Source organism: Triturus cristatus, chromosome 11 (genome assembly GCF_964204655.1).
Source record: "Triturus cristatus chromosome 11, aTriCri1.1, whole genome shotgun sequence".
Lineage (NCBI taxonomy): Eukaryota > Metazoa > Chordata > Amphibia > Caudata > Salamandridae > Triturus > Triturus cristatus.
Window position 1 is genome coordinate 1,031,315,484 of NC_140594.1, and position 18,665 is coordinate 1,031,334,148.

Genomic DNA, 18,665 nt, shown 5'->3' on the forward strand with positions numbered 1-18,665 from the left:
AATCATTGGTGTATTGCTAACACCCAAGGTCTCCTTGCAAGATATGATGGAGCCCAGATGAGCATAAGGCCACAGCACAAGACTTAGTGCAGGAAGGTAAACTGATTTCCAACACCTCCCATTTAGATGCGTTCTAGATGCGGCCGATACTGCAGCTAGAGGGATAAATACTAGCATCGTACTCCGCAGACATGCCTGGCTACGTGTCTCGGGGTTTAAACCTGAAGTACAGCAATCCATTCTAAACATACCCTTCAACAAAAAACATATTTTTGGCCCGAAGGCTGATCAACCGCTCGAAAAAATTAAAGATACAGATGTAGCGAAATCCATGGGAGCGCTTCAGTCTCCATCTAACAGGGATTCCTTTCAGTGCTCTTTTTACAGGGAAGGGTCCAAATCCACAGGGACAGACCAAAGCACTGTCTTACAAAAACACTTCTCGATCATCCTTTACAAGAGGATTTTTCAGGGGGGAGTTACAGGGGAAACAGTCCAAGGCGCAGCCCGCAATTCCCATACTGCAAACAAGCAGTGACTTCCCCACATATACCTCCGACTATTCCACACCTGTCAGAGGAAAACTTCAAGACGTTCTCCCCATTTGGGAATCAATAAGAACCGACAAATGGGTGATTGGAATTATCCAACATGGTTATTGCTTGGACCTACATGGTTATTGCTTGGAGCTTACCAACAACCCTTCAAACATTCCACCTCGATATCACAAATTGTCAACAGACCACCAGCACTTGCTTCAACAGGAAGTGCAATCTCTATTACTCACAGGAGCTATAGAACCAGTTCCACTTCAGTGCCAAGGGTCAGGGGTTTATTCCCTTTACTTTCTGATTCCCAAAAAGGACGGTTCTTTAAGACCTATTCTTGATCTCAGAGTTAAACAAATACATACGGTCAGAGCACTTTCACATGGTGACTCTGCAACAGGTACTTCCTCTTTTACAGCAAGGCGACTTTTTCTACTCTGGATCTAAAAGACGCTTGCTTAAACATTCCAATTCAAGAGTGTTCACCAAATGTCTCGCAGTAGTAGCCGCTCATCTCAGAAGACAATGTATCCATGTCTTTCCTTACCTAGACGACTGGCTTATCAAAGCGTGCACCTATTTCAACTGTATACTACACACTCGGGCAACAGTACACCTACTTCATCAGGGTTCACAATCCATGCACAGAAATCATATCTGTGCCCTGCATAGGTGCAATCTTATGTAGGAGCTACCCTCAACACTCTCAAAGCTCTAGCCTCTCCCAATGTAGCCAAAAGTCACAATATTCAGGCCGCAATACTACAATTTCAATCCAATCGAACATTACCAGCCAGAGGTTTTAAGCAACTGCTGAGAATGATGGCAGCCTGCATTGCAATCGTGTGTCATGCAACCTCTACAGGAATGTCTAGCGCGTCAGTGGAATCAATTGCAGGGTCAATTAACCTATCGAGTGTTGGTAGTTTGAGTTTGAGGGCAGCCCTTCATAGACCAGATTCCACAGACTCCTCTTTAACAGGTTGGGGTGCTCATCTCCAACATCACACAGTACAAGGGCTGTGGGCAGACAATCAAAGTCTCCACATCAACTACCTGGAACTAGCAGCGTTTCTAGCACTCAAAGCTTTCCACACTCACCTTCTACGCAAGACTGTCTTCGTCCGCACAGGCAACATGACAGCGATGCATTTTATTATTTGCAGAAACAAGGAGGGACACCCACTTCAGCTGTCGCGCCTAGCACAAAACATTTGGAATTGGGCAATTCATCACAACATTTATCTCCTAGCAGAATATCTTCCAGGGGTGGACAATCAAATTGCCGATCTGCTCAGCAGACACAGGCAACAAGTTCACGAGTGGGAACTTCATCCCGAAGTTCTTCTTCCCTACTTTCAACAATGGGGTTTTCCATGGATAGATCTGTTTGCTACAGTCCACAACGCAAAATGCCCTAACTTTGCACCCAGATTCCCACACCGTCTATCCAAAGGCAATGCTCTATGGATGAATTGGTCAGGAATATTTGCATACACTTTTCCACCTCTCACACTAATTCCATTACTGGTTTGGAAGCTCAAACAAACATCCCTCACATTGATATTATTAGCCCCCACATGGGCTCGTCAACCTTGGTACACCACCCTGTTAGAACTGTCATTGGTGCCATATCAAAAGCTACATCTCCCACCCAGTCTTCTCACTCTGAGCCATTTACCACCAGACTGTATGAATATTCTTAAAGAGGCTAGAAAGCCTATTACTAGATCATGTCATGCAGCAACATGGAAACGGTTTGTTATCTATTGTTATAACAGCATATAATCCACTTGATGCCTCTGTACAAAACCTCATGCGTTACCTGTTGCATTTACAGCAGTCTGGATTGGCTTACACATCCATTCAGTTACACCTAGCAGCAGTAGCTGCATACCTGCAAAATAGACAACACTTATCTCTATTCAGAGTACCTGTGATCAAAGCTTTCATGGAAGGATTAAAAAGGGTGATACCACCAAGGGTTCCCCCTGCACCAGAAGGGAACCTAAACATAGTCCTTACAAGGCTAATGGGTCCATCTTTTGAACCAATGCACAAATGTCAGTTACGATTCCTCTCATGGAAGGTTGCTTTCCTTATAGCAATAACCTCACTAAGGAGAGTTGGTGAACTTCAGGCATGAACTATACAAGAGCCTTTCTTTCAGCTTCACAAAGATAGGTTGGTTCTTCAAACCAATCCTAACTTTCTTCCTAAGGTAGTTTCTGCCTTTCATATCAATCAGTTGAGTTGCCCCTGTTCTTTCCTCATCCTGATTCTGTAGCAGAGAGCTCTACACACACTTGATGTTAGACAAGCTATACTAGATTATGTAGAAAGAACCAAAGAATTTCGAAAAACACTTTGTTGCTTTTTCTCCACCACACAAAGGCAATCCCATAACCAAGTCAGGTATTGCAAGATGGATTGTAAAATGTATACAAATGTGTTCTGCTAAAGCAAAAAGAACTCTAATAATACCCCCTAAAGCACATTCCACTCGCTGAGTAGGGGCTACTATGGATTTCTTAGGTTATATTCCCCCTACCGACATCTGTAAGGCAGCAACATGGTCTACGCTGCACACATTCACCAAACACTATTGTGTAGATGTGTTTCCGAGACAACAAGCAAATTTAGGCCAGGCAGTACCCAAAACACTGTATCAAACAGCTACAACCACTACAGATTAGCCACCGCTTTGGGAGTATACTGCTATATAGTCTATGCAAAGCATGTGGTCTACAGCTCACATGCCTCGAATGGATAATGTTACTTATCCAGTAAGAATCTGTTCTTGGCATGTAGAGCTGTAGATTCACGTGCCCACCCGCCTCCCCGTGCTCCTGTAGTTGTTGTAGTTCTTTATTTACATTTATACGCATGGACATCTCTTTTCTACACTTACTAACTCCATTCTCGCCCTCTGCGGAAAAACAATCTGACAATGGAGTAGATTCCCATGAGCACTATCACTGAAAGGAGTCGCCGCCTCGTGACTGGAAAGACTTCTTTGAAGAAAAACTTGCAAACATCCGGAGCCAACACTAGATGGCAGGATTATGCAAAGCATGTGAATCTACAGGTTCGAGGCATGTGGGCTGCTGAATTCATCTGTGCATAGATCGCCGCCTAGTGTTGGGTCTGGATGATTGCACATTGTTGTCCTGGAAGAGTCTTCGAAGTATCACGAGATGGGTGGCTCCTCCCCTGGACTACAGTGCGCATGGGCATCCTCTCCATCCTCAGATTTGTTTTTTTCCGCCATTGTGTTCGGATGTGCTTATCTTAGCTCAAGTTAGGAAAACTTTATTTAAGGCCAAAAGCCTTTAGGTATTGTCGGTATTGTTTGCGTTCGGTATCGACAAACTATTATCCTTGTTCTTGGATTTATTCACACTTCTCGGACCTAGTTTCGGTCCGAACATCGATCGAGGATGGAATCGAGGACTCCCTTCAAGAGATGTCTTTTATGTCATGTGAAATATCCACACATCGATGTCCATCCGGTGTGTAACAAATGTTTATCACCGGATCATGATTAGTCAAGGTGTATGGCCTGCGCCCGGTTCCGGTCAAAGAAGACACTTCGGAATCGACGGGCGGCTAGATTGGAGGCCAAACAATCGGCGCCTAACCCGGTAAACCTTTTCAGCACCGAGGATGAAGAAGTCGAGAGCGTTTAAGAGATGGACTCGAGCCATGCTTCGGAGCATGAATCCCAATCTGACGACGATGATGAGGTGATCTTCGAGGACTAAGACGTCGCCGAGGAGGTAGGAGACGACGATGAGGCCCTTGGGGCCGAGGAAGATAGCTCGGACGAGGAGCTAGGCCAATCCGTCGATGCGTAGGCCGAAGGAGACAGTCTTGATAAGGTTCAGGTCGAGGGATCGCCTGCGGGCCTTACCCAAGATCAGTCGGATCGTTCTACAGCCCCGCCTGAAGGCCCGGCTTCGAACATTTCAAAAGAGCCAACAATATCAAAAAAGACTGGATTCGATTCAGTGAAATCGAAACCAAAACCAGCACCGGTCAAACCGAAAGTGCAACTGGTTCAGGTCGGATCGAAGGCATCGAAGCCCTCCAATCCGTCGACACAGAAAAAGGACATCGGAGCCGACCAAAGAAAGAAGGACTTCGGTACCGAGAAACCAAAAAAGGGCTTTGGCACCGAGACACATAAGAAGGCCCTCGGTCCCGAGAAGATGCAACGGCCTATGGCACCGAAGGTTGGGGCACCAACCACCAAGGTCACGGTGGTTGATCCGACTACGTCAACACCGAAGAGTGCGGCGACTGCCAAAATATCGGATCAACAGGGCGTCTATCCCAAACTTCGGATCGAAAACCCGAAGGCTGGGAAGAAACCGGAGACCGCGTCGAGGCCTGTCTCCAAAGAGCCTATCGGTTCCAAAGCACCGTCTGCATTCACGTTGCAACAGGTGTCGGAGTCCCTAAAGCGCATCAGGGAACGGGCAACCCTCGAACCAAAAACGGGTCCCGGACCACACAAGGTCGCCAAAGCTCACTCTGCGCCGGCACCGATCAAGTTTGGATTGCCGCCACCAGGGGCACCGAAGATGTTCGAACTTAGGAGGAGTGTCGAACAACCACGAACAGTGTCCACGGAAAGAACCGATGTCGAGGACTCGCAGGACCAGTTTATCGACGCCGACACTGGTAGGCTGTTGTTCCGCAAGCGGAGAATTGTTCCAGAGAAGGCTTTGGACTCGTACAAGATTCCACTAAAAAGGAAACTGGCATCCGGTTGGACGCCAGTGCTTGTTGAAACATTCCAAACCCATCATCAGGAACCACCATCCTTTTCTCCTACACACTCGGAGGCGGATGCAGGAGACGGCTATATTGGGGATGATACCACTTATCCTGTGGATAATGACCCTGATGACCAACAGCAAGACCAAGATCAAGCATGGGGAGACCCTACTGACTAAGGTGACCCACAAGATGCTCCTGACGCTCATCTTTATAATGTCAAACCATCTCCCACTGAAGATACTGCTGCTTTTAGCGCCCTCATTGAAAGGGCAGCTGCCAATCACGGAGTGGAACTCCATTCTGACTCTGTGGAGGAGGATTTCTTAGTGGACACGTTCTCCACATCAGAAAGAACGGTCAAGACTCTACCAATGTTAAAAGGGGTTCTTAAACATGCTAAGGACATCTTTAAGCAAACGACCAGGGCACAGGTATTGAACCCGAGAATAGAGAAGAAATACAAACCAGCACCCGGAGACCCAATGTACATTAAGGGTCAATTGCCGTTGGACTCCATGGTAGTTTCTAATGCTCGCAAGAGCGCTAACTCGCAGACTACAGGTTATGCTCCTCCTCCAGACAAGGAGTCCAAAGTCCTAGAAACATCAGGCAAAAGGGTAGCAGCACAAGCAGCAAACATCTGGCGCATTGCCAACACTCAGGCACTCCTGGCCCGATACGACAGGTCACACTACGATATACCAGATGAATACAAAGATGGAGCGGAGCTCCTCATCAGAGAGGGACAACTCATTACAAATGCGTCCATCAAATGCGCACTAGATGCAGCTGACACTGCAGCAAGGGCCATCAACACTAGTGTGATGTTGAGGAGGCACGCATGGCTGAGAATATCAGGCTTCAAACCTGAGATTCAAAATAATATCTTGAATCAACCCAGACTTTTTATTTGGCCCCGAGGTTGACACTACACTGGAAAAGATTAAAAAGGACACTGAAACTGCAAAATCTATGGGGGCATTACAGTCGCAGCAGTTTCGGAGTGGCTCCTTTCGTCGCCCCGGGAATAGAGGAGCAGCTAGAGGTCAGGGGTCCCAGCAGCAGTACAGTAAAGGAGGTACCCAGAGTACCTATAATAAAAACAATAGGAATGGATATCGTGGATCCAGCACCAAAGGCAGAGGACGAGGACACAACACCAGGTCCTCCGCCAATAACAAACAGTGAAGTCTTGTCGCTGCCCCCCGCCCACATAACACCGGTCGGGGGGAGACTCCAACAGTTCCTGCCAGTCTGGAGATCCATCACCACAGACAGGTGGGTCAGAGAAATTGTCCAGTACGGTTATTGTCTGGAATTATCATCCAATCCACCCAACATACCACCAAGACACCGTCCTATGTCCGCAGAGCACTTGACATTATTGCGGCAAGAAGTACTAAGTATGCTGCAAAAAGGAGCCATAGAGCTCGTGCCTATGGAACAGCGGGGGTCAGGGGTGTACTCTCTGTACTTCTTAATCCCATACTAGACCTCCGCCCTCTCAACCAATACATTCTGTCAGAGCATTTTCATATGCTCACCCTCCAGCAGGTTCTGCCGTTACTCAGTCAGGGAGACTTCCTAGCAACACTAGATTTAAAGGATGCGTATTTCCACATACCCATACACCCATCACACAAAAAATATCTCCGTTTCACTCTTCAGGATCAGCATTGTCAGTTCAAAGTACTCCCTTTCGGAGTAACAACAGCGCCCAGAGTCTTTACCAAGTGCCTAGCGACAGTGGCTGCACACTTAAGCACATTCACGTCTTCCCTTACCTGGACGACAGGCCTGTTCAGGCAAAGTCAGCCCAGCAGTGTGCCAGCCACATATCCCACACCATTCACCTTCTTCACAGTCTGGGATTCTCACTGAATTATCCAAAGTCACATCTCCAACCCGCCCACGTACGGCAGTACCTGGGCGCGACTATAGACACTCTGGCTGCCAAAGCTCAGCCAAATTTAGCGAGAATCAACAGCATGCAACTGCTGATAAGAAAGTTCAGACCACAACACTCCCTTCCAGCGCGAGTGTTCATGCAGTTGATAGGCATGATGGCCTCCTGCATCGTCATAGTCCCGCACGCGAGACTACATATGCGCCCGCTTCAGGAGTGCTTGGCACGTCAATGGAATCAGACTAAAGGACAGTTGAAAGACCTAGTGTTGGTGAGCGGTCGGGCATACAACTCTCTGCATTGGTGGAATCCACACAACCTTTGCAAGGGCCGACCGTTCCAAGAGCCTGTTCCACAAATAATACTGACGGCGGACGCGTCTCTCCAGGGATGGGGAGCTCATGTACTCAATTACACAGTGCAGGGACTATGGACGACACAGCAACAGAAGATGCACATCAACCTTCTGGAACTGAGAGGAGCCTAGCGCGCACCCAAGATGGCCGCGTAGGTGCGAGGCTCCCGAGGACCTCCGCGACCTCCTGCATAAATCCTGCCCGAATCCTGTCCTAGATGAGGGGACTGTGTTTGTGAACCAGAGTTGAGGTGACGCCCGTTTTCCGTTTTCAATTCGGACCTCGGACACCGGCGGGAGCACCGATTAAGGTTTGCGGCCTTCTCCACGCCGGCCCCCCGTACTGGAGTTGTGGGGCGATCCGGCGACAAAGTGAATAACAGCGGCGGGCAAGGCTGGGCGACTCGCGCACCCCGCACTTTCACTTTCGCTTTTGCGCCCTCCTTGCTGCCAGGCGAGGTAGGGTCGCGAAGCGGTGTGCGGTGGTGTGGCCTCGTTGGGGTGCCCTGCCGGCCCGCCGGCTGCGGTCCGTCCTGCGGAGCGGTGGTCGCCCCCCCCCGGAGCCCTTGAACGGGATTGTCTACCCCCTTTTTGAGGAGATTGGCTCGATTTGGGACCGCGACCATGGCCACAAAACAAGATGGCGACCGGGCTAAGGTGAAGTCGACCCGTCGTGGCGCGGCCCATCAATCCAACAATATGGACCGCTACACCCTCCAGAAGGGATCTCCAGAGGCGCTGCGTAGATCCCCCTACGGGCCCGACTGACGCTCCTGCTCTGCCCACGGACCTGACCCTCAGACGTCATGGGCGCCATCGCCGAGATGAAGGCCTCGGTGGACCAGCGCTTTGACACTCTGGCGCAGAAGATCGACTCGGTCCTCGTGGACGTGGGCTTCGTGAGAGCCGATCTCTCAAAAACAAATGACCGGGTCGATTCTTTGGCCCACTCTACCTCGGGCCTCACGTCCGACGTGGCGGCCCTCCAACAGGAGGTGCGCAGGCTCGGCCAGGCGAGCGCCCTGATGCATCGTCGACTGGAGGATTCCGAGGGTCGGGCCCGGAGGAATAACGTCCGCATTATCGGGGTGCCGGAGGGACGCGAGGCAGAGGCAGCGGATCTGTTTGTGGAGGACTTGGTCCTCACCCATCTCCAGCCTCGGGGGCTGAGTAAATTCTTTGCAGTGGAACGTGCCCACAGGGTCCCCGGGGGTAGGCCTAAGACCGGAGCCTCTCCGAGGCCTCTCATCGCCCGGATTTTCAACTTTCGGGACAGGGACGCTATCCTGCAGACCTCCAGGCTACAAGGGCCGGTCAGACTTGACAATATGGATATCAATTTCTATCCTGACTTTACTCCGGCGGTCCAAAAGCAGCGACTGAGTTTTCTCGGTGTCAAACGTCGCCTACGGGACCTGAATCTCAAATATGCGATGCTTTTTCCGGCTAAGCTGAGGGTGGAGGTGGATGGCCGCACGCACTTTTTTGATCGTCCCGAGGCGGCCGGGGACTGGCTGGACACTCTGCCCGGAGATCGGGGCCGGGGGGGTGGGGGGGGGCGGTTGGTGGGGAGGGCCCGCCGGATCAGGACTGAGGGACTAATGGTAGGCCTTGCTCCGGACTGTGTTATTGTCACCATTGACTGTTAGGGTAAGTTCCCCTCCTGCGGAGGTCGTGTGGGGTCTCTTGGGGGATCTCCCTCCTCCTCTGGGGGACTAGTTAGTTTTCTTTCCATGGGGCGACAGGCACACTGCACTTTGGGGGGGCTGTTCGGGCTCATGCAGGGGTGCAGGGTGGGGGGAGTTCTGTTGGGATGGGTGGGTTGGGGTGGGGTGTGGTTCGTTTCTACCGCAAGGCAAACCCTTTATTGTATTGATTTTTTTGAGATGCTCTCGGGGGGACAAATGATGGCTTCTGTATGTGATGGGGGGTAGGGACCTGACGTTGTTGTCCTGGAACGTCAACGGACTGGGTGATAGGATTAAGCGGGGTGTGGTCCTGCAATATCTGAAACGGATTTCGCCTGATGTGGTCTTTTTGCAGGAGACACACCTCATTGGTAACTCCTATTGTGCCATGAACCGACGTGGTTATCGTTTGGTGGCCCACTCGGGCTTCACATCAGGCTCACGAGGGTTGGGCATTATGGTCAAGACCTCGCTCCTGCTAGAAATAGACGAGGTGCGCCATGATGAGAGGGGACGCTACACTGTCTTGGTGGGGAGAATGGAGGGCAAGGTAGTCGTCTTTGTCTCAGTGTACGTCCCACCGGGGTTACAGTCCACCACCTTTGCGGACCTGGGACGCCTCCTGCTTGACCTTCCGGGGGGGCTTCTGGTGGTTGGGGGGGACTTCAATGCGGTGGCTTCTGGGACTCTGGATCGCTATCCCCCTAGGGACCTCCCCCGGGCACAAGCGTGGCTGTCTGGCCTTTTGGACACGCTGGGATTGGTGGACTGTTGGCGTCTGAAGCATCCCACTCAGCTGCAGTACACCTTCCATTCGGGGGCCCATGGTAGCCTTTCGCGGCTTGATTATGTCCTTGTCCCTGCGGCCTATGCCGGGAGAGTGGGGGAGGTGCGCCATCTGGCGCGGGGTATCTCAGATCATTCCCCACTCCTGTTGCACTTTGATGTCTTCCCGAGGGGGGAGGGCAGGGTAGCTCCAATCAATGCCTGGTACCTGCGCGACCCCACTATTCGTGCTGACTTGATTAAATCCTTGCAACGGTATTTTGAGGAGAATGTGGGGTCTGTCCCGTCTGCCATTTCCCTGTGGGAGGCTTTCAAGACTGTGCTTAGAGGGGAGGCCCTCTCCTTTATTTCCCATGCCCGGAGGCGCGCACAGGAGGAGGTGACCCGGGTGGAGGCCGAAGTCACTGAACTGGAGGGTGATCTGGGGAGTGGGGTGACTGACGCTGCGCTGCACGTTCTACACCTTAAGCAGGCGGCCTATAGGTCCCTCGTCACGGAGGCGGCCAGGGGCCTCAGCAGGGAGCAACAGGGGCGATTGTATGATGTGGGTGATAAGGCTGGTAAGTTGATTGCGTGGTTGGATAGGAAGGAGAGAGCTAATCGTGTGGTCCCGCTGATTGAAAGAATGGATGGTGTACGTGTCACTGAGCCGGAAGGCATTGTCTCTTGCTTCGCGGATTATTTCCGCGAGGTATATTCCCCGGTTTCTCCCTGCCCGGAGGAGGATTCCCATGCCCTGCTGCGTGACATCGCGCTGCCCTCCCTCTCAATGGAGGACAGGGAATTGATGGATGCCGCCCCCACCTCGGACGAAATTGCCCTCGCCATCCGCTCGGTCGCTTCTGACAAGTCCATGGGCCCGAACGGCATTCCCATCGAGTTGTATAAATTGCGACCGGACGTACTAGCACCCCACCTCCGCGCTATGTTCCTTGCGGCTCACTCGCGGGGCTCCCTCCCGCCGGACCAGCGTCTGGCTACCATCGTGGTTATCCACAAGGCGGGCAGACCGCGAGACCGGGTTACATCCTACCGGCCTATCTCGCTTTTGAACGCGGAGCCTAAAATCCTCGCCAAGGTGCTCGCTAACCGGCTGGTCGGCGTGGTGGGCGATTTGGTCCACCAAGACCAGTCCGGCTTCATTCCCCATCGCAATACGGCCCTTAATCTGCAGCGCTTGCACGGGGTGCTCGCGCGTGTTCCGTTCGTGCGGGAGCCGGCCATCTTGGCGTCCCTGGACGCCACCATGGCGTTCGACACGCTCGAGTGGCCCTACATCTGGGCGATGTTGGCGAAATTTGGATTTGGCCCGGGATTCATCAGTTGGGTCAAATTGTTGTACTCGGACCCATTGGCACAGGTGGTGGTGAATGGTCGAGTCTCGGCTCCATTCGTGCTGGGACGGGGCACGCGACAGGGTTGTCCCCTGTCGCCGCTCCTTTTTGCATTGGCCCTGGAACCCCTGGCGGAGTGGCTGCGGTGGCACCCTTCCATCCGAGGTCTCCGTTGGACCCCCGAGTATGAGGACCGCGTGTCCCTCTACGCTGACGATATCCTTTTGTACTTAGCCTCCCCGCGCAAATCACTGATTGTCCTGGTCGATGTTCTGCGCTCCTTTGGCCGTAATTCAGGCCTTGTCATTAACTGGGCTAAATCCTGTGTCTATGTGCTTTCCGGGGAGGCTCCTGTCCTCCCTCAGGGCTGTCCGATCCAGATTGCCTCGCAGGGATTGCGATACCTGGGGGTCTATATTACGCTGGACCCGGTGGCCCGCTACGAGCGAAACTTGCTTCCCCCCCTCCAGCGCTTGAAGGAGGACGTCGCGCGCTGGCGGCGCTTGCCGCTTTCGCCACTCGGCCGGGCGGCATTGTTCAAGATGATGTCATTGCCGCGCTTTTTGTATGCTCTCCAGAACACTATGGACTTGGTCCCGGCGCGCTATTTCCGTGAGGTGGAAAGCTTACAGCGCCGTCTGTTTTGGGACGGGAGGCCGCGTATAGCCCTGGCAAAATTGACGCTCCCGTGGTACGACGGAGGGATTGCCCTCCCGGATATTAAGCGGTATTACTGGGCCTCCCAGTTAGCTGCAATTAATCACGGCTTCTATGGGCCCGCCCTAAACCCGGCATTTGAAATGGACAAAATGCTCCTACCCGGTGGCGACTACAATCGAGCGCTCTACACTAGCGTGCCCGATTCCCGCTTGACGGGACCCACGCGTGTCATGGTGCGAGTATGGCACGCGGCTAATGCAGCTATGGGATGGAAGGACCGCTTGACCCGGGCGTCACCGTTGTATGCGTCGGAGAGGCTTGGCTCTTTGTGGACCTCGAAGGGCTTCGAGAGGTGGGACATGATAGGCATCAGTACAGTGGGAGATCTCTGGACGAGGGGAGGATTCAAGACATTCGAGACGCTGCAGGCGGAGTTTCAGCTGCAGGGCAGTGAATACTTTCGCTACCTGCAGGTCCGTCACGCACTGGGTTCCGTCTTCCCAGACGTGGCCTCCATCCCGGAGTCCTCCCCCCCTGGAGGATAGAGTGCTAGATGGCCACGTTCCGGACAGCACGATCTCCCTCATTTATAAGAAATTGATAAATGACCGCTCGGGCTTACTGACTGGCCTCCGCGAGGCTTGGGTTGCCGATGGGCTGGAGTTGGACGACGAGGACTGGATTTCCGCGGTGGCCTCTCCGAAGGAGGTGGCCATCCCGGCTCGCCTTCGCTTCGTCCAGCTTAAGATACTCCACCGGGTGTATATGACGGGGCCAAGGCTTCAGTGTATGGGCTATGCCGAGGATGGATTGTGTAAGCGTGGGTGTGGTGCTTTGGCGACTTTTTTACACATTCTGTGGGAATGTCCGAAGGTGGAGCGATTCTGGCGTGGTGTGCATGAGGTCCTGCGAGCGGTTACACATGTCGCGCTGTTGCCTGAAGCGAGGAGATGCCTGCTGAATGTGTGGGAACCGACTGATTACTCGGTTCCGCAGACGCGATGGGTGACTCTGGGATATATGATAGCTAAACGTGACATTGCTCAGCTGTGGGGATCTAAGAGACCCCAGGCGGTGTCGGCTTGGAAAGAACATATGGATTGGTGCATGTTCCGAGAAAAGGTGGTATATGTGGCGCGGGGTAAGCCTGGGGCATGGGTGAAGATATGGGGCCCCTGGAACGCTTACCGCGGGGGTATTTGCGAGCCGCCGTTGTTGCCTCCCGCTTCACCAGCTCCATCCCCATAGTTGACCCCCTCCCTCAGCCCTGGGCACATTGTTCTCCCAGTCCCGGATCAGTTTCCCTCCCCCTCTCTGGATTTCTTTGGACGGTTGGGGTTCCCCACTTGAGGAGCACGTGTCGTCATTTTCGATAGTGGGTTGCCTTGCGGGTGTGGTTTTATGTTGTTGTGTTGTATAAAACGAAACCGTATTGTGGGTTCAGAGTTATGTGGCCCACGTTGTTGATACCTCCTGCTTTATCGTCTATGCAAAGCCAAGTGCCTTATTGTATGTATGTCATTTGCTTTTGTCAATTTAGCGGCCGGCCGGAAGGTTGTAGGCCCATACTTGTATATATTTGAGATTGCAATAAACGGTTTCAAAAAAAAAAAAAAAAAAAAAAACCCTTCTGGAACTGATGGCTATCTTCCTGGCAATGAAGGCATTCAAAGTACATTTGTGCAACAAAGTCGTGTTGATCCGGACAGACAACATGACTGCCATGTACTACATACAGAAGCAGGGAGGAACACATTCTCCACAGTTGTCTCATCTGGCTCAGAGCATGTGGAAGTGGGCCATTCAGAGGAACATGTTCCTCATGGCGGAACACCTCCCGGGCAAGGACAACCAGATGGTGGATCTGCTCAGCAGACACAGCCACCAAATGCACGAGTGGGAGCTACATCCATCAGTACTCCAACCGTACTTCCAGCAGTGGGGTCATCCAGAGATAGACCTATTCGCCACAAGGGAAAACGCAAAATGCCAAAGCTTTGCCGCCAGGTTTCCGCATCCACAGTCGCAGGGCAATGCGATATGGATGAACTGGTCAGGCATATTTGTGTACGCTTTTCCCCCAGCGCCATTAATACCGCTAGTGGCACGCAAACTAAGGCAACACTCAATGACACTCATCCTGGTTGCTCCAATGTGGGCACGCCAGCCATGGTACACCACGTTACTAGAACTGTCCGTGGTGCCGCCCCAAAGACTGCGGCTAAAACACACAAACTTTTAACACAGAACCATGGCGAAATTCAACACCCAGATCCGCAACCTCTGAACCTGGCGATCTGGCTCCTGAAGTCTTAGAGTTTGGCTACCTGAACCTGCCTCCAGAATGTATGAATATCATCAAGGAGGCCAGGAGACCCACGACTAGAGCTTGCTATGCGGCTAAATGGAAAAGATTTGTCATTTACTGTAAAAACAATGACATTAATCCGCTGGATGCATCCATTCAGAACATCATCTGTTACCTGTTACACTCATACTGATGCAATCTGGCATACAACTCCATCCGTATACATCTAACCGCAATAGCGGCCTATCTTCAGAACAGGCAGCACCTCTTTATTCAAAGTGCCTGCCATCAAAGCCTTCTTAGAGGGATTCAAAAGAGTGATTCCTCCAACTCGCCCACCGGCACCGGTCTGGAACCTGAATGTGGTCCTCACCAGATTGATGGGTCCACCTTTTGAACCTCTACATTCATGTGCGATTCAATTCCTCACCTGGAAAGTAGCCTTCTTAGTGGCAATCACTTAATTGAGAAGAGTTAGTGAACTCCAGGCACTAACCATTCAAGAGCCATTCATACAGGTTCACGCAAACAGAGTTGTACTACGTACTAACCCCACTTTCATGCCTAAAGTGATATCGCAGTTCCACATGAATCAAACTATTGAACTGCCTGTTTTCTTTCCAAATCCAGAAAATGTCGCGGAGAGAATGCTCCATACACTAGATGTAAAGAGGGCCCTCATGTACTATATAGATAGAACAAAGGATTTTAGGAAAACAAAACAACTGTTCGTTGCCTTTTCTCCACAACACAAGGGCAACGCCATTTCCAAAGCAGGGATAGCCAGATGGATCGTTAAATGTATTCAAATTTGCTATGAAAAAGCTAAACGCACATTAACGATTCCTCCCAGAGCCCACTCAACACGCAAGTTAGGGGCGTCCATGGCTTTCCTAGGGAATATTCCTTTAGAGGAAATATGTAGAGCAGCCACATGGTCCACTATACATACATTTACAAAACACTACTGTGTAGATGTACATTCCAAACAGCAGGCAGCTGTAGGACAGGCTGTTCTCAAGACCCTTTTTCAGACTGCTGCAGCTGGCACGGGCAGCCGCCGCTAATGGAGGGACTGCTATATAATCTATGCACAGATATGAATTCAGCAGCCCACATGCCTCGAACTGAATATGCTACTTACCAGTATGCATCTGTTCTTGGCATGTAGGGCTGCTGACATTCATATCGCCCACCCTCCTCCCCGGCGCCTGTAGCGGCTGCAGCACTCAGAATTACTGTATAGCATGTTAATCACTTTCGGTATCTACTCCATCACTGCCACAATGGCGAAAAACAATCTGAGGATGGAGAGGATGCCCATGCGCACTGTAGTCCAGGGGAGGAGCCACCTATCTAGTGATACTTTGCACATTGTTGTCCTGGAAGAGTCTTCAATCATCCGGACCCAACACTAGGCGACGATCTATGCACAGATATGAATGTCAGCAGCCCTACATGCCATGAACAGATGAACACTGGTAAGTAGCATATTCACTCTACGTGCCAAGTACAGATGCTTACTGGGTAAGTAACATTATCCTTTTGGTATTCTTCTATGATGGCAACAAATTGAGATCACCGATTACTCATTTTCTATCTTTGTCAAAAAGTGTGGCATCCTGGTCGAAAAGTAATGTTTTTGCACAATTTGTCAATACCAGTTGGAATCAAACTGGAATCTTGATAGAATAAAAAAGCAGTTCAGATTTTTTTTTTTCTCTACGGAAGTTAACTGTCCACCCCAGAGATATCTAATCATTCTTTGTACACCTTGATGCCGTCCTTGAATTCCAATGACTTGCTACCTCACTTCTTATTCTTAAGCTGTCTCAACTGTCCACAAACCTGTTAGCCCAATCTCTTTCTGATCTATCTCTGAAGAACACTCCTGTGTCCTCACCCTTTGCACCCACGTCCATTAATGTACTCACTCCTTCATTCTCCACTCCTCTTTATGTGGATAATGCCAAAACCTTCTCTTTTCCTATGTCCAACCCTTGACACCTAAAGCCACAGATATCAGACTGCTTTGCAGCCTTCAGCCACTAGATTGCGTTATGCTTACACTCCTTAATGCTGAACTCGTCCTAAACATGAACAACTAACTGTCCTACTGCCTCTGCCCCTGCCTCTGTTCCAAACAGTAGCCATTCTACTCCTGACACTGCCTATAAAAGCTGTGTTCCCTATGTGTATAGAATATTTGAAAACGTGCACACTACTTGGCTTAGAGTACTAAACATTGTCTGAATTTGCCCAAGCTTTCCCTTCCACACAGCAAAAGCTTTTATCTCTGCACTAGTCTGCAACCCCCAGCCCCACTCATTATCCCTACTTATGCAGAAGTTAGGCTCATGTGACCCATAACAACCTTTCCAAGCAGACATTTATTGGATTGTCACCACCAGGCTTCTTTTTGGCCACCAGCTAAAGAACTTTGTAAAAGTTGTTGATCCTAATATAGCCAAACATTTCATTAATAAACTACCACTGGTTCCTTAATAAACTGTCTCCTGAAATCCTACTTTGTTACATCTGTGCTCAGCTAGATCTCCTAGTGATACATTGTCCTTCTCAGTTTATTGGCAACCCTCCACTGTTCCTTCTGACCTGTGTTCAACCGTAATCATTCACCATTTTTCTCCACTTGTGTTTGTGGTTTGTTTTTCTAAAACCTTCAAACCAACAATGGAAGGACTAGTTAAGAAGTCAAACCAGCCTATTTGTCAGCTTAGCATTCCAACCTATGTCAGAAAGCATTTCCACAACATCAATTCAGGTAAACTTCCTGCTGTACATTTTTTTTCTCAAATGTTTTTTTATTCAAGAATTTCAAAAGCCAATAAGCGGCCAGACACACCCCTGTAAATCCTATTGTCCATGTACAGCTTTCACAAATAGTAAAGCATATTTGACCTTAAGCGCTACCAACTATCCCCTCCAGTTCTCCCCTCGACTCATTCAAATTTACTTAAACTTGACCATGTCATTACAACTGGAGTAGATTCAAAGCCATACCAGAGAGCACACAAGTGTCTTGAATAAATACATTATTGCTATTATAAGTAGCAGCAGGGATTTAGTGGTGGCACAGTAGATTTTGTAAGAATACTCGCATAAACAGACCCTAGACTCGAAGTCTAGTCGAACAAGATGTTTAAATCCACTCATATCAATCAATCCACTCATAAGTAGCTTTTTACTGGTTTTTAAGTTGTAAACTTTTGTCTGTTTCCAAATTGTAAATTAGTCTTTCAATGACCAGAGTATTCTACAGATAAACCAGTGGGTTGGGTTTGATTTTCCTCTCCATGAAGTGCTCTGAACAATTTAGACACCTAAAGGCAGTGCCAGGTTAGAATTCAATCAGCCCTTAATAGGAAGTCCATCTATGTGGCCCCCAATCCCTACAGTAAAACCTATGGGTTCTTTTGGATGGGGCAGCGAACTATGGCCTTTAACGATGTTGAGAACTTTTGAGAACCTCCACAAAATTTGCATGGTGCTCTAAATAAACCATCCTTCTCAAGCTAAACAGCTTGCCTACGGATACATTAATTGAAGTTTATCTGTGGTGTAATACCAGTCACACAGTGCCTTGGAATGTGCCGCCTTTGTCGTAGAACTAATTGTATGCCTAGAATTTCATTCCTAAGACAGCCCCACTGTGAACTTCAATCAACCTCTCATTGCATTTTTTTATGTATTTGTGCCCATAGATCATTAGTTGCAGGTGATAAGGGTAACACTGGAGCCTGGATTTGTTTTAATCTTCTCAAATCTCATTTTACAATGGCTTAATGCACCAGTGGATACATGACCCAGAGTTTAACATGTTCTGCGCAGAACCTCACTGACCCGTCAACTACAAAGTTCTATTTATGCTGGGCACATTTTTTTATCACCATCTTCTTAAACAGATCAGAACTGCCCCATACAACCTCCACCCTCCTGGGTACAAGGGTTCCAGGGTCATTGATGCTATGATGCCGGATTGATTTTATCCGGTGCAAATATATGATCTTGGCAGTAAGTTCCCACTGGATATCATTGGGATGCCCAAAGGCAACTCACAAATAGCTGCCGTGTCCGTACACCAAGTTTATCAGGCTTATTTCTAGATACTAAAACTGTTGTGACCAGCAAGAAGATTTTAACCTTGAAAATTAAATCAGTAGTTAAAAATGAACTTAATTCTTTGTATGGTTTTCTTAGGCATAAAGGACCATATTCCCAATTCCTAACCATTCTAATTTTACTTGGAGAGATTCAGTTAAATGTGGATGTGGAGG

General features: G+C 49.9%; 1 protein-coding gene across 1 annotated transcript in view; it reads left to right on the forward strand.

The window, feature by feature from the left end:
* ATP5PB (ATP synthase peripheral stalk-membrane subunit b) overlaps nucleotides 1-18,665 on the forward strand; it is a 56,231-nt gene that overhangs the window by 37,192 nt on the left and 374 nt on the right. The gene's annotated exons all lie outside the window — the stretch shown is intronic.